Source organism: Megascapheus bottae, chromosome 7 (genome assembly GCF_031878675.1).
Source record: "Megascapheus bottae isolate mThoBot1 chromosome 7, mThoBot2.hap1, whole genome shotgun sequence".
Classification (NCBI taxonomy): Eukaryota; Metazoa; Chordata; class Mammalia; order Rodentia; family Geomyidae; genus Megascapheus; species Megascapheus bottae.
In genome coordinates, this window is record NC_143515.1 from 37,870,868 (window position 1) to 37,884,744 (window position 13,877).

Sequence of the window (13,877 nt, forward strand, 5' to 3'; positions counted from 1 at the left end):
ATGCCTTGCATTCAATTTTAGCCCAACTGGCAGCACATTTATTAAATAAAGACTTCATTTATTTCTTTCTATCACTTCCAACAATACGAAAGTCATATATGCATGCATATTAACTTTAACGGGAAATAAACTAAATGAGCTTTAAGTACTGTACACTGTGTAGTAAATGAAGAAACATTTGAATTGCAAAGGATTTTAGGACCGTACTCTTTGATAATCTGAAATTCTCACCTACTCAATTATTTCTGTTCATATAACCTTTAGCCTAGAACAGTTAAAACTTAGCAGACTGCTTTTCTTCTTTTAAGGCTTTCAACATACCTTGCTCAGATATTTGCAGTTATACTTCTAGTATATGTAAATAATTATATCCTTGAGTGCTTTAAAATTACACTAATTCCTACACCATTAAGGAAGCAAAATGTTTCTAGTTTTTGATGCCTCATAAGTGGGAGATATTAATTTTCAGATGAAATTATGCATAAGAAGGGTGAAAGCTTGGTACTGAGAAAATATTTAAACATAAATGTTAAGTATCTCAGGACTTACAAATGATTAAAAGCAAATAGAAAAATACCATCTGACTATATTTGGACTGTGATCCTCTCTCCCATCTATTCCATTTTTCTAGTCCCCAAACCAAGAGGCATCTTTCTATTTTAAAACTGATTTGTTGTTAGGAAAATCTAGTTTGAATGGTAGCAAAGACTCAAGAGGGGAAATAAAAGGCAAACTTCAATACCTTTTCCATGCTATGTCATAAATATATTGTAAATAGTAATCTGTTTTGATTTTATTGTTAATGCTTTTTTTATTTGTACAAACTACTATTAAACAATGTAATTTCCCAGGTAATTTTTTTAAAAAAATTAAAGGAAATTCACAGATGTCAAATTGTATATGCCATATACTAATACAGTACTAACCATACTTTGCTTTTGATTTCATAGCTATTTAAAATTATACTAAGAGAATGGAATTGTTCCATTATTAAGTAGAAAGTTCCACACAACAGGTAATTTCAATTTGTTTTTTTTAGTTTAATTTCACTATTAGAAACAGATTTAGTCAAATACTTCACTTTTGCTGTGAATATATTTTCAAATTTTTCTGCAAAGGAAGAAACCAGTTGAAACATGTGTTACTCTTCTTTCTTTGAGTGATATTTTATGAGGGTTGAACAGTGTGCTTAATATATGTGATATGTATAATATACTAAATATACTGAACGCTTCAGTTGGCATGACTCTTGGTGAGCTGTTGGTTTCACGTTTGTGTATGTTTCCCCATTCTTTTTTGATATAGGTGCTCTGATTTCTAGGAATTTTTACGTCAACCTTTGTGACTGGTAACACAATCCCTGAGTGAACACATACCTGATGGAATTGAGTGAAGACTGTAGGAGTTCAGTCCAAGAAAAAGACCATGCTTACGCTTTTTTCAGGGCTGCCTATGCTAAGTTATATGACCATAGTTTTACTTTCCTAAGACTGCTACCGCAGAGTACTGGAGACTGGATGCCTTAAAATAAAAGTTTATTATGTCAGTGCTCTGCAGGCCAGAAGTGTTCAGTCAGGGTGTAAAGTGGGATTTGTTCCCTCTAAAATCCATACTGAAAACTTCCTCCTCACTTCTTCATTGGCTGTCATTGCGATCTCTGCCACTGCAATTACTTAGTGTTCTCTCAGTGTGTATTCCCAGTGTGTTCTTACAAAGCAATGAGCTCAGGGGCTTAAGGGCCCACCCTACCCCATCTTTACTTTTTGCACCTGCAGTGATCTTATTTTCCAATAAAGTCACATTGGGAAATAAGAAGTCCAGCAGATCTTTCTGGGGGGCATAATTCAGCCCATACCCCACAATTTCCCCAGCAAGCGCAGGCCTAAATTGCTAGTGAGAATCTTTTTACTTAGATTATCTCCTCTCTCATGCTTGGAGTAGTTGTTGCCTGATCATTCTAAAGAAGCTCACTTTCTCCTTTAAATACCAGCCAGAGGAGGAGAGATTAAAGTTGAGAGTGAGCATTGCCACAAATCTCTCCTGATTCACAATGCATCCACAAACATGCAGGAGTTGATTCACATGTTTATTATTTTTTCCTTCTGGAGGAATTAAAATATACTTTCAGACAAAGTAAAGAAAAACACCGTCTTCCACTTCTATTGCAGTGGTCTTAAAACGACAACAACGTTGTAAAAATACTCTCTTGACCCACTAAGCTGGTCCTGTCCTCCATCCCTTCCATTCTGCGGCCTTCACCAATCTCATGGAGTCATTGTCATTTGGCCAATTCACCAACAAAAAAGTTGCTGCTTAAAAAAAAAGAAAGTAGCAATGAAAGAATTGAGGTGGGGGTATGGAGAGGCTTGACCTCCCCCCACTTAGAACTTTGTCCTCCAAGCCCTTTCCTTAGACTTTTAAGTGGTATGTGGCTTTTCTTCCCCCCCTTCCATCCCTCCCCCACTCCTTTCTTCCTTTTCTTTTTCTGGAGAAAAAGTCAATGAGATTTTTGAAAGGGCTCCAAATAGAGAGGTCACTTTTAAACAAATGATATATAAGGCAAGATAAATGTCCATGTCTCAGGGCCAGCTTTGTCTGGGACTGACTGAGAAGTTATTAAAGGTAAGGCCTGACTCCTCCACTGGTCAAGATGGGGTAAAAACAAGAGAAACATGAGCTAAAGAGAGGTGAGAAGTAACCTTAGGTTGAACATCCTAAACTTTCCACAAAGACTTTTCATTCCCATGTGGAATGAGGAGGAGATAACATAGATAGGCCAATCCCTAAGCAAAACACTGACTCTTGACATTCACCTAATTATCTTTTCTCATCATCAGTCATTTCTTGAAGGCTCAGCTTCATTCAGATGCCAGGTATTTCCAAAATTAATCATGTCATTGAAAGCGGCATCTTTTCATGTAAATGGACTTTGTTATCTACATCAGAAAGCACCCCCCACCATCTTTCAAGCTCATTTGTAGGGAAAGTGTCTGAAATCTGACATGCTGACTTTCCCCAAGAAAAAAAATGCTCAATATTGACCTCCCAACAAGCTGGGAGCCTTCAAGTGTATGAGTGTGCATGTGTCTGTGTGTGTGTGTGTGTGTGTGCGCGCGTGCGCGCGTGCAGCTAAGAGATGTTGGTCTGGCTGCATGCTAATTTGATCCATTATTTCAGGGTGATTGCCTTTCTAGTATTTAGGGGCAAAGCCTTTTTGCATAAGCTCTGACGGACAATTATTTTACGTTTCTTTCAAGAGTCATCATCCTATCTTTATCACCATTATATTAGGGAACACCAGAGCTTCTTTGTTTCCTTGTAATGCTTGTGGATTACAAACAGGGGTTACCATCTTATCCGGTCCACTCTGCTTTCATTTAAAGGCATTTTACAAACATTTCAGGACCCTGGACTAAATCAACACGTGCCTTGCTGGGTTTCTCTCTAAATTCAGTTCTAAGAAGGAAGGTGTTTTTGAGCATTGGGCGAAGTGCCACCGTATTTAATGTCTAAGGGAAAAAATAAGCGGCAACCTCTGGCTCATAAAGGATGGACGAATGAGGAATCGAAAGCAAATTCTCACTTTGTAGATTTATCACCATAACTTTCACAAGGCCTGTAAAAACCATACATGTTTAGATCCACAGCACCCCTGGGACACGCTAATTAGCAAGGAAGTGTGTCTGATGACGAACACCCTGTCACACCCACCCCATACCCAGACGCTTCTGGGTGAGCGGTGACATGACGCACAGGGAAAGTTCATTCAACTCAGATTCACTATGCTTTTCCTCTGAGCTTGAACAGTGGGGTGTTGACGGGGTGTTCTCCCCCTGGGAGGAGTGCGGATGAGAAATATTAATTACTTACAACCATCTCTCCTGTGTGGAAATAAAATTAATGTTGTGACTTAAACTGACAAAAACCAGGAAATTAAAAATTAAAGTGGAAACTCCTTTGTGGTGATTTCCCCCTTCTTATATTCCCCTTTATAATTATTATAAAATGAATTCAGTGAGGATAATTTGCTGAGAGGGGCAGGGAGGCCATATCACAGAGTTCATCAAGAAAAACAAAATGTATTTTTAAAGACTTTTTTTTCTTTACTTTTATGCTGTAAACTGGTTTTACCTACATTTTATATTCCCTAACCCACTTTATTTCTCTAACACTAAGATTTTCTTAAACCAAGCAAATCAAAATTCTCCTCCCTGCACTCCAAAATCTTTCATCTCTTTTGCTGTCCCTTAATTATTTCATATTGTTACAGTATTTCACCTTGTTATCTGATATATATGCTTATTTGGTTATTTGAAATAGGATAAGATAGGGGGGAAAACAACGTGAGGGGCGGGAGAGGGGGAGGGAAATGGGGACTAAGAAATGAGAAAAGGTATCAAGGTTTGCAAAGTAATGCACCTTCTATCTGGTCAATATAATGTAACCCTTCTATTAATTACAATAAAAAATATATGGAAAAAAGGTAAGCAATATTTCTCTCCATCTTTAAAATAAACCAACATGAACACAAAAAATACAGGATATGGTAAATCAAAATTGATAGAGAGCACACATGATTTGGAATTTGGATAATCCCAATTTGAAGTGTTCCACTAATGTCCAAAGGTCGAGAAGAAAAACACTCCAAAAAATCAACCTTTGAGAGGCTCTATTTAAGAACCCCTGTGTTCTTTCTAGCGTTTGAAGATTAGCCAAAAGGGAGAAAAGGGAGTATAATTCAAGGAATGAAACTGTAGGCTGTAGGCCAGCAGCACTGAGCATTCATCTTTCTTGCTAAGAAGAATGTTTCTGGGGAAGAAGTTTCGTGAGGGAGTTGGATTTTTCGGGCTGGCTTGCACTTGAAAATGGTCATGAACTCTACCTGCCTTGTCAAACCTACCTTTAATATTCATATTCATCTTGGGAGCCTTTCGTCATTTTGTCTCACTGTTGCAAACATAAATTCCTTACTCTGGACTATGTATTCTGATAAATCATCATTTCTACTATCCTACTTGGCAATAATACCCTGACTCTGCTGATCCTCTTGGTTTCCATAGCTTTCTGCACATTCCCAGAAAGTCATTATGGAACTATCAACTTCACCACAAGATCAAAAGCTGCTGGAAGGCAGGCTTCTCAAATGCAGTGGGCATGCTAGCAACACTAGGACGAAGGCCTGATACATAGCCACTGAAGGATTTATTTCGGATGTAAGAGGTTCCTTTATAGGAAAACTAGCCTAGAAGAGTTGAAGCACCTGTTCTTCATATGCTTCAAGATTTACAATTCCTGGTGGGGGAGGTTGTTTGTTTGTTTGGTTGGTTGGTTTTATGAGATTTTTTTTTCATTATCTCTAGAGCTGAGCACAGCGGTGGTGGTAAAGTTGCTTACTGTGTCAACTTGAACAGTATTCATGAAGGGGAAACCACATGAAATTTCCACAGCAAACCATTGTTATCCACCAACCAGTGGTGTACAACCATTTCTCATGACAGCATGAACTAAAATTCTACCCTTATTCCCTTGATGCAGAAATTGAGGTAAGATGGCATATCTTTCAATCCCTAACAAATAAGAAAGGTTTGTTGTTGTTATTGTTTGTTTTAGTTTGACAAGTTCCATGTTGATTGTGATTTTATAGAATTCCATACTGAGGAACTTTGGGGGTTTATAGAGACTTAGATAATGAAATGCAGAAGGTTTTGTAACAAAAGATGCCAAAGAAGCTCAAGATAATTTTGTTTTCCTTTTTCTTTTTCTAGGCACTATTCCCTATGTAGCCTAGCCTGGCCTTAAACTCTACATTCTCCTGTCCTAGCCTCACAAGTACTGGGATTCCAAGCATGTGCCACCCTTGCCTAGAAATTCAACATTTTAAAACTCAACTCAATTATTTAAAGTTGTGTGACTATCTGGCTTCATTACTATCTGCTAGAATATCACAAAGGCAGCAAGATAACCCAGCAGCATTCCAAAACTACTCTGATTTGAAATCTTATTCTTGCACTGCGGGCAGAGGCAGTCAGTGGGCTGAGAGTAATATTTATGCATGCTGCTATCTCTGATACTTTGGAAAAGTAGCATTTCTTTTTCTGAAAAAAAAAAAGATTTTGCTGTCCCTTGGTTATCTCATATTGTTACAGTTTCTCACTTTGTTACCTGATATATCGGATATATTTGTATTTGGTTATTTGAAATTGGATAGGGAAGGGGGCAAACAAGATAAGGGGTGAGGGGGAGGATCAAAACATGTGACAGAGTATCAATGTATGTGAATTAATGCACCTTCTATCTGGCAAATATCATGTAACCCTTCTATTAATTACAATAAAAATATATGAAAAAAAAAGAAATGAACTGACTTCTCTAAGCATAGTTAAGGCCTTCAGGACCTTTCTGGGCACTAGTCTTTATCATGAAGGGAGCTCTAAGGAATGGAATTACAAACCTGTCGGCTAAACATCATCCAGAAATTTGGAACAGAGCTACACATCAGTTTTATCGATGTGATCATCTCCTATACTTTACCTGGGAAATTCTCCAACTCTTTTCCCAAAGAGAAAACAACAATAACAACACTGGGCTCATGTCTTTAACCCCAGCTGGGCAGAAAGTTGGCAAGATTCCCATCCCAACCATTAAACCAGGGACAGTGGTGTGGTCCTGCCATCTTAGAGGACCTGGGCATAAATAGGAGAATCTCTATCTGAGAAAACACATGAACCTATCTACAATGACTAAAGCAAAAAAAAAAAGAAAGAAATGAAAAGAAAAGAGAAAAGAAAGAAAAAGAGGTGCTTCTTCAGATATTACACAGGTTGTATGGTGACCACTTACCAAGTCTGTGGCCCTGAGTTCAAACCCCGGGCATTAAAAAATAAATACAATTAAAACCCAGAAGGTGATCATCTTTCTATATGCAATGACTCCAGAATAGAAGTGGAAGCACTCTTTTGCTTTCATTATCTATCTACATTTCCATGTCACACACTGGCAAGGGCCAGTAGTTGCTTAGTTCTTGGGTTTTGTTTTGTTTTGACTTGGTGTAGTAGAATCAATCTCAAAAATACTTTGAACAATTCATCTCATCTTCTCCCCAAATCTGTTCATTTCAGCTTTGATTGCTGTAGGAGTAAATGAAAGAGTTTGTCTACCTCTGAAGAAAGATTCGACACATTACAGTCAAGATACCTATGTGATGACAATAAGCTTGTTTGCAAAATATCTCATATCCGAGGAAATGGGAATATGCACCATTTTATGGCTTAATACTACATATTTTCTGTCATACATTTCCTTAACAACTGCAGAGGAATGTCATGTAATTTAGCTGAGTATATTCTAGATAGGTTGCAGTTTCCTTTGCTTGATGTATTGCATGTGCTGTTTCTCTGTGTGTGAGCGTACAACATTTTACAAACATGACTTTAATTTTTACACCAGATTACATTGAACTGTAGAACTTTTGCAGCTCTTCATTCTAAATACTCTTTTTGTTGTTGTTTTGGTTGCCTAATGCTTCAAGGTTAAATCAAGAGTTTTTAAGTCAACGATTTACTATCTAATTTGTGCACTGTAGTATGCAAGAAAAATAAGGTAAATTTGGACCTTAATGAATTTTTCCCTGGAGGAAAAGCCATACAATGTCACTCACTTACATATGCACATATATACAGATGTGCTTACATGCTCATGCGCTTTTTATTAAAATGTAGCTCTTCATAGCAGCGTCCTAATCCAGCAGCTCAAATGTGATCTTCAGATCGGGGCTAACCAGGTTTCAGACTTTGCACTGTCTTTACTAACTTTAAGATGCTGGATACAGTTAATATCATTTGCTTCCTTTATCTCAAATATATAGTGAACATGATAGCAGAAGCCACATCAAAGCGATTTCATGAGAACTGTGTTCAGAGTGCTAATTATTCCTTTTTATTATAACACATCTCATAATTCTAAGGGACTTCCTAACCCTTCACCAATCCCAAAAGCATACACACACACACACACACACACACACACACACACACACACACACACTTGCATGCACACTATACATATACACACACACTTTTGCTCACAGATTTTTTTACTTATTTTATTTATTTTTACCTTTTACTTATTTTAAAACCAACATAAACAACTTCACATATGAGTCTCAAATATTTACCCAAGGCAAGAAGATTCCATTGACTGCTTCTGACTTGACAATTCAAAGTATTCTGCTAACTCCACCTGAGATGAGGTTTGTGGTTTGGCTTTTAATCACATTTATTTTCCTCTCATTGATAAAAAGGTTTTTTTGTGTTTTTTTTTCTAGTTACTATCTGGCATGTTCAAGGGGACACTGCCTCCTTCCCCCACCCCTCCAGCCCCCCGCCCCCATCCTTCTGGCTCCTGTATTAACCATACGCTATATACTATAGAGATGAATGTCCCCAAGACAACAGAAGTCCAGCCACAGATCCTGCTGCCTGGAGTGGCAAGAATCCAGACCTTGTTATCTAAAAGCCACTGCTTGGGGAGTGAAAGAATGAGGACACACAGAGTGGGCCTTTCTCACACAACACATGGCTTTCCAAGAATTCACTGACATTTCCTGAAGGTCACAACGGGCAAGATCGAAGTGAGGGAAATCCTGAGTGTAATTTGTGTATGATTTGCAAATTCTCGTATCTTTGCTTTGGTGCATGTAGAAATGGTATGAATATAAATATATTGAGTTAATAAAATAGAAAATGGGGCAGAGACTGGAAAGACTAACTTGAACAATATATTAGTGTTCACATACAAAAAGCCCTCAAAACTATCACCTTTATTGGGAAGTGAAAATTTATAAAAGATAGGCAGAAAAGAAGAAATTGTTTATTTGTTTGTTTGCCTTTAAGAAACCCATTTGGGAGAAACATCTGTATATATACATTAGTTATCTGGCTTGCTCTAGTTAATACTGATGCTGGAGATGTCCTTTGCTAGAAATTAATGTGTGTAATAAAGTTTTACATTTTTCATATGTTTTGAAGTATATGAGCTATATTTCTTTTGACTGCATAATTACTTTTTGTACACAAGAAAAATGAGGTGCTTAGCCCTAAGTAAATAACTTCAAAACAAACCAAGAATAATAGTTACATTCTTTTCATCTTCTAGGCTGTATACAATAAATATTTCCAGGAACTTTTTAAGTTACATTATTGTTACCTTTATTTTTTATTGAAAAATCACCAACTTCTACTGAATTGCAAGTAAGTTCAAACAAAAATATGCCCCATCCAATATTGATGCTTCTTTTGTATTTGTTGAAAGTGTAGTTGAATTACAGATACTAGCTTTCTTCTTAGTTGGTGTTAATTTCCAAACTGTTTTCCTTTCACACTATAAAGATATCTCAAAATCAACCTCTTGGGAATTAAAACAATAGATTTAAGGCATTTTGTGGAGTTTTTTCTAGGCTGCTTTTAATAAATTCCTAAAATCTTGCAGAGAAGATGTTATCAGCAAAAGCATGTGCTATACTGATTCCAGTCACTCTTTGAAAAAAGAAAACAAACTATATTTTCCAAGGCTAAAGCATCTGTCTGCTTCTAAACAATGGACTACTTTTTAAAAAAAAATAAACTTGCTCTGTCATTCACACCCTGAAATGCCCATTTGAATCTTTAACAATATTTATGTGGCAGCTATAAAAATCTCAAATTGTGATTGGGGGAGACAGTGCTACAAAAGCTAACAGACTTATTACAAGTCCACTCTCCCTTTCTGGTAGCTGGCTCCACCATAATTACCACCCATCTGTTTTCTTTACTCTTTGTAATAATACTTATTATGACCTTGATATTTAAAAAGAAAAAAAAAGACAAAAGTACTGAATTTGGTCAGGAGTTTTTAAGTTTAACCAAGCTTGAATAAACCAGAAAAAAAAAATTAAGGTTTGAAGTTGCTTCTACTGGACACTGTATGAAACAATCCTTGAAGTCAGATATTCTCCCCCTCATCTAGTGTAGTGGTGATGCTGACTCATGTTTTACCTAATGATGCTTAAACAAAATGAAACCATGGTTCTTTTAACTCTTTCTCTGGTTCCTTGATGTAAATCTGTGTGCATGTTTGTAGGAATGAGCAGCAGAAGTCCATGGAACAAAAGAGGAGAACAGATGTGATTCACTCACACAGGATTACCATTCATATCCACAAATCAGAATTCTCGGTGATTTTCTTTTTTTTTTGTCTTACTTTCTTCTGATGTAAATGTTTCTGTGATAAACAATTATAAATTTTCTTCTAAGGAATGTGATTAAGTTATAGCTTTCTAATACTATAGGCAAAATGAGGCAAGGAACTTTTGAATATGTTTATAATGTAGAAAATAATACATTCTACAGAGGAGCTTTATCTATTATAGGAGATAATGGGAATAGATGTGCTGAACTGGTAAGAGTAAAGCAAAAACACAAATTAAGAAATAATAGTAGCTATCTGTATCAGGCAGTAATAAGCTGCTTTCAAAAAGTTGAGAGAATATCGTCCAACATGGATTGATCTGAAGAAATAGAAAATATATGGAGAAGAAATACTCTGGCATGAGAAATGATGCCGTGAATAACTTGGTAAGAGTGTTGTTGTTTGTGCATTGCTTTGTTTGTTTGAAGAACATACACAGAGAATGCTAATAAAATACAGTGACCACTGAGAGAGGTAGACTAAAGAGAGATGTTATTTCATGTTTCCAGGCGCTATGAGTTTCCAATAAGCTCACTATGCCATAGACTTCACAGGCGCTCCTAGAGAGCACAGGCCATATGCCTGTGCCTTGAATACAACCTGCTCCTGCTCTGTCTGTCTTTTTGTTAGTTGGCAGTTGCCATGGATTTAGAAATCATCCATCATTCTGAAGGGCTTTAGGTCAATGGGACAGATTGCCTCCCATTAACTTTTGCTGGAACTTTTTCCTGGGATGAGAATCTATAGATTTGGAGTTGACATTTCATGAGGAAATGCTGCTCATAGCTCCTGTCCAACTCTTCTGTCCATGTATTTCATGCACTTATTATTAGATATTGAGTTGAAAGTCATCAATGGCTTCCTATTACTTCTGAAATAAATTTCAAGTTCCCTATCTCCACTGACTTTCAATGCCCTCAACCCTCCCCTCACCCCCCAGCATCCAGACTTTGCATTCAGTCTTCTCTTTGCACTCAGTGCCATCTTTTGAAGACTAGAAATGCCTTACATGCCTTTGAAGCTTCGTGATGTGCAAGTATCTTGTCTTCAGTCATCTGCTATCTACCCATAAAATGTTCAATGAAGACACCTACAATTACACAGCCCACTGAAAGATTTCCAAGCCTCAGGGAAGACTTATCACTCTCTCTTTTGGTCACAGATCCCGTCTTAGAAGACAGATGCCCCAGGACAAAGAGAAAGCACAAAGTGGATGCTGTGCATGGAGCTATCACGTGGCTCACAGAAGGACTTCCTGCTTCCCTCTCATCTTTATATTTTTGCAGACATATGAAAGGACTAGAAGCGTGTTCTAGAAATGTGATCTAAGTGCTCACATCTGGTAGGCCTACCCTTCTATATAATACTTGAGCTGTCTGTAAAACAACTGTTTTTCTCCTGTCTTCTCATCTTCTGTCCCTTCCTCCTTATTCCTCTTCCTGGTATAACTGAGAGTCACCCTAATTTATCTAAATGGTTTTCTTTATGTCCTATAACAACTAAAAGCTAAATGAAACAAACACCATTATTCCTCTTTATAATAAGCATATTCTTTTTTTTTCTTTGAGAGTGAAAAGCAAGATTCACACTTTAGCTTTGTTTAGCTGGATAAGAACCAAATATAGAGCCAAGACAGAGGTCAGCGTTAAATGATGACTTATCTAGTTGCAGATGAATAATTAGACTTGTGACACTTGAGCCTGGGATAGGGAATTGTAGGTCTGATTATTTATATAATTCATGAAACATAACATATTTTGGAATATAGCTTATAAATATTTAGGAAATTTTGTTTCTAAGTATCTGCAGCTTCTTTACAGTATACCAGGCTGTTTACTTTGGAACATCATCTCTTTCTCTTGAGTGGTAAGGTAAATAGCTCAGCAGAGCACATACTGAATAGTTAGTATTGTGAGGAAGAAGGGAAAGAGATGGCTGTTAGATGTGGACACTCAGTCCTCCCTCGTAGGAAAGGCCTTGTTATGCAGCTGAGAATGTTGGTCCTAGATGTACACTTGAAGGGCCTGTATTGGGCAGTTTCAGTGGAAAATGAATTTTTCTATTACAGAGTGCTCCAGGCTGATGCCGTGAAGGCTTTCTGACATATTTTGAAAATGACCAACAACACTGCCTTCATCCTCATCGATGTTCTTGGAGTCAGACATTGCTTTATCTTTGTGGTGGTAGAGTGTATTTGTTCACCTTGGCATATAGGTTGATATACTCAGCCAATAGACTACATGAGAGATCCATTGTACCAGTTCCAAAGACTTTCTGCTCTCTGTTCTCATTCTTGAGACTTGGGACTACCTGTTTTAATAACTTAGTCTGGCCTGCTAGATTATCATCTAGACACATGACCTACCTACCTCTATAACTACAGGTGACAGACAGTCAACAACTAGAGGAGAACTATCTCACTAACTCCAGTCTCAGCATCCAGATATGGGTGAACCCGGCTGTGACCAAAGACCCAGTGGAAAGCTCAGCACAAATTTCTAATCCACAAAAATCATAGCTAAGTAAATAATTGTAATTTTGAGCTACTAAGTTTGAGCCATTATTTCACCAGTAAAAGCTGACTGGCAAAAGCTTACAGAGGCCATAGGACAACTACCCAGAACAGTACTTGTGTTCATAACCAAGGACCAAGACCCAGCCATGTGACCATAAAACAATGGTGTCACTATAAGAGGCAGATAAGGCATTTGTCCAGCCAAAAATGTATTAATCCTGTAGTACAATTTAAGTACTGGTAATAATAAAAAAGCCAGATCAAGTTCCTGTTCCCCTTGATCTTATATTCTATTGGCATGTGGAGACAATTTAAAAAGAGTATTGTATTTATAAAGTGATTTGTTGAGCAGTAAGTCCTTTGTATAGCTAAAGTTAATAAAAATATATTTTAAGTAAAAAGTAAGTATGTATTATAATGTGAGAGATAAAAGTGATATTGCATAAAACTAGAATAGAATTTACTAGAGACTATACTGAAGAAGGTAGTGGGGGAAAGCCTAAACTGAAAGACAATATTAAACCACAAATAAAATACAAGAGTAAACTTCATGAGGCTGTAGAGAAAAAGTACTTATTGATTTGGTGGGATATTTAAAACAAAAATCAAGGCATTTGTGGCTCATGCCTGTAAATCTTTGATATTCAGGAGGCTGAGATATGAAGGATCATGGTTCAAAGATAGCCTGAACAGAACAGTACCTCATATCAAAAACAAAAACAAAAACTGGGCCAGGAGCATGGCCTAGTATTAGAGTGCATGCACGAAGACCTGGGTTGGATTCCTTGGCACCACATACATAGGGGGATAAAAGCTGGAAATGGTGCTGTGGCTCAAGTGGTAAAGCTCTAGCCTTGAGAAAGGACAGTGAGTTCAAGCTGCAATACTGGCAAAAACAAGCAAACAAACAAATCAAAAATCAAAAAACTGTGCTGGAGATATGGATAAAGTAGTAGAGAGCCAGCCAAGAAAGCAAATAGAGCAAGCTGGAGGCACTGAGTTCAAAGCCTACTACTGGCATAAATAAATAAATAAATAATGTCAGTGTGGCTGTCATGAAGACCTCAGTCCTCGAGATCTTCTATGACCTCCAGGATATAGGTACTCATGCCTATGTTCTTAGAAAATTCTACCGTCT

At 37.3% G+C, this 13,877-nt stretch overlaps 1 long non-coding RNA gene across 1 annotated transcript; it reads left to right on the forward strand.

Moving 5' to 3' along the window:
- Positions 1–5,085: 5,085 nt before the first annotated feature.
- Positions 5,086–7,233, forward strand: LOC150060657 (uncharacterized). The gene is made up of 3 exons (XR_016536138.1): positions 5,086–5,213; positions 5,361–5,543; positions 7,119–7,233. It is a non-coding gene; the product is annotated as an uncharacterized LOC150060657 (long non-coding RNA).
- Positions 7,234–13,877: the final 6,644 nt, after the last annotated feature.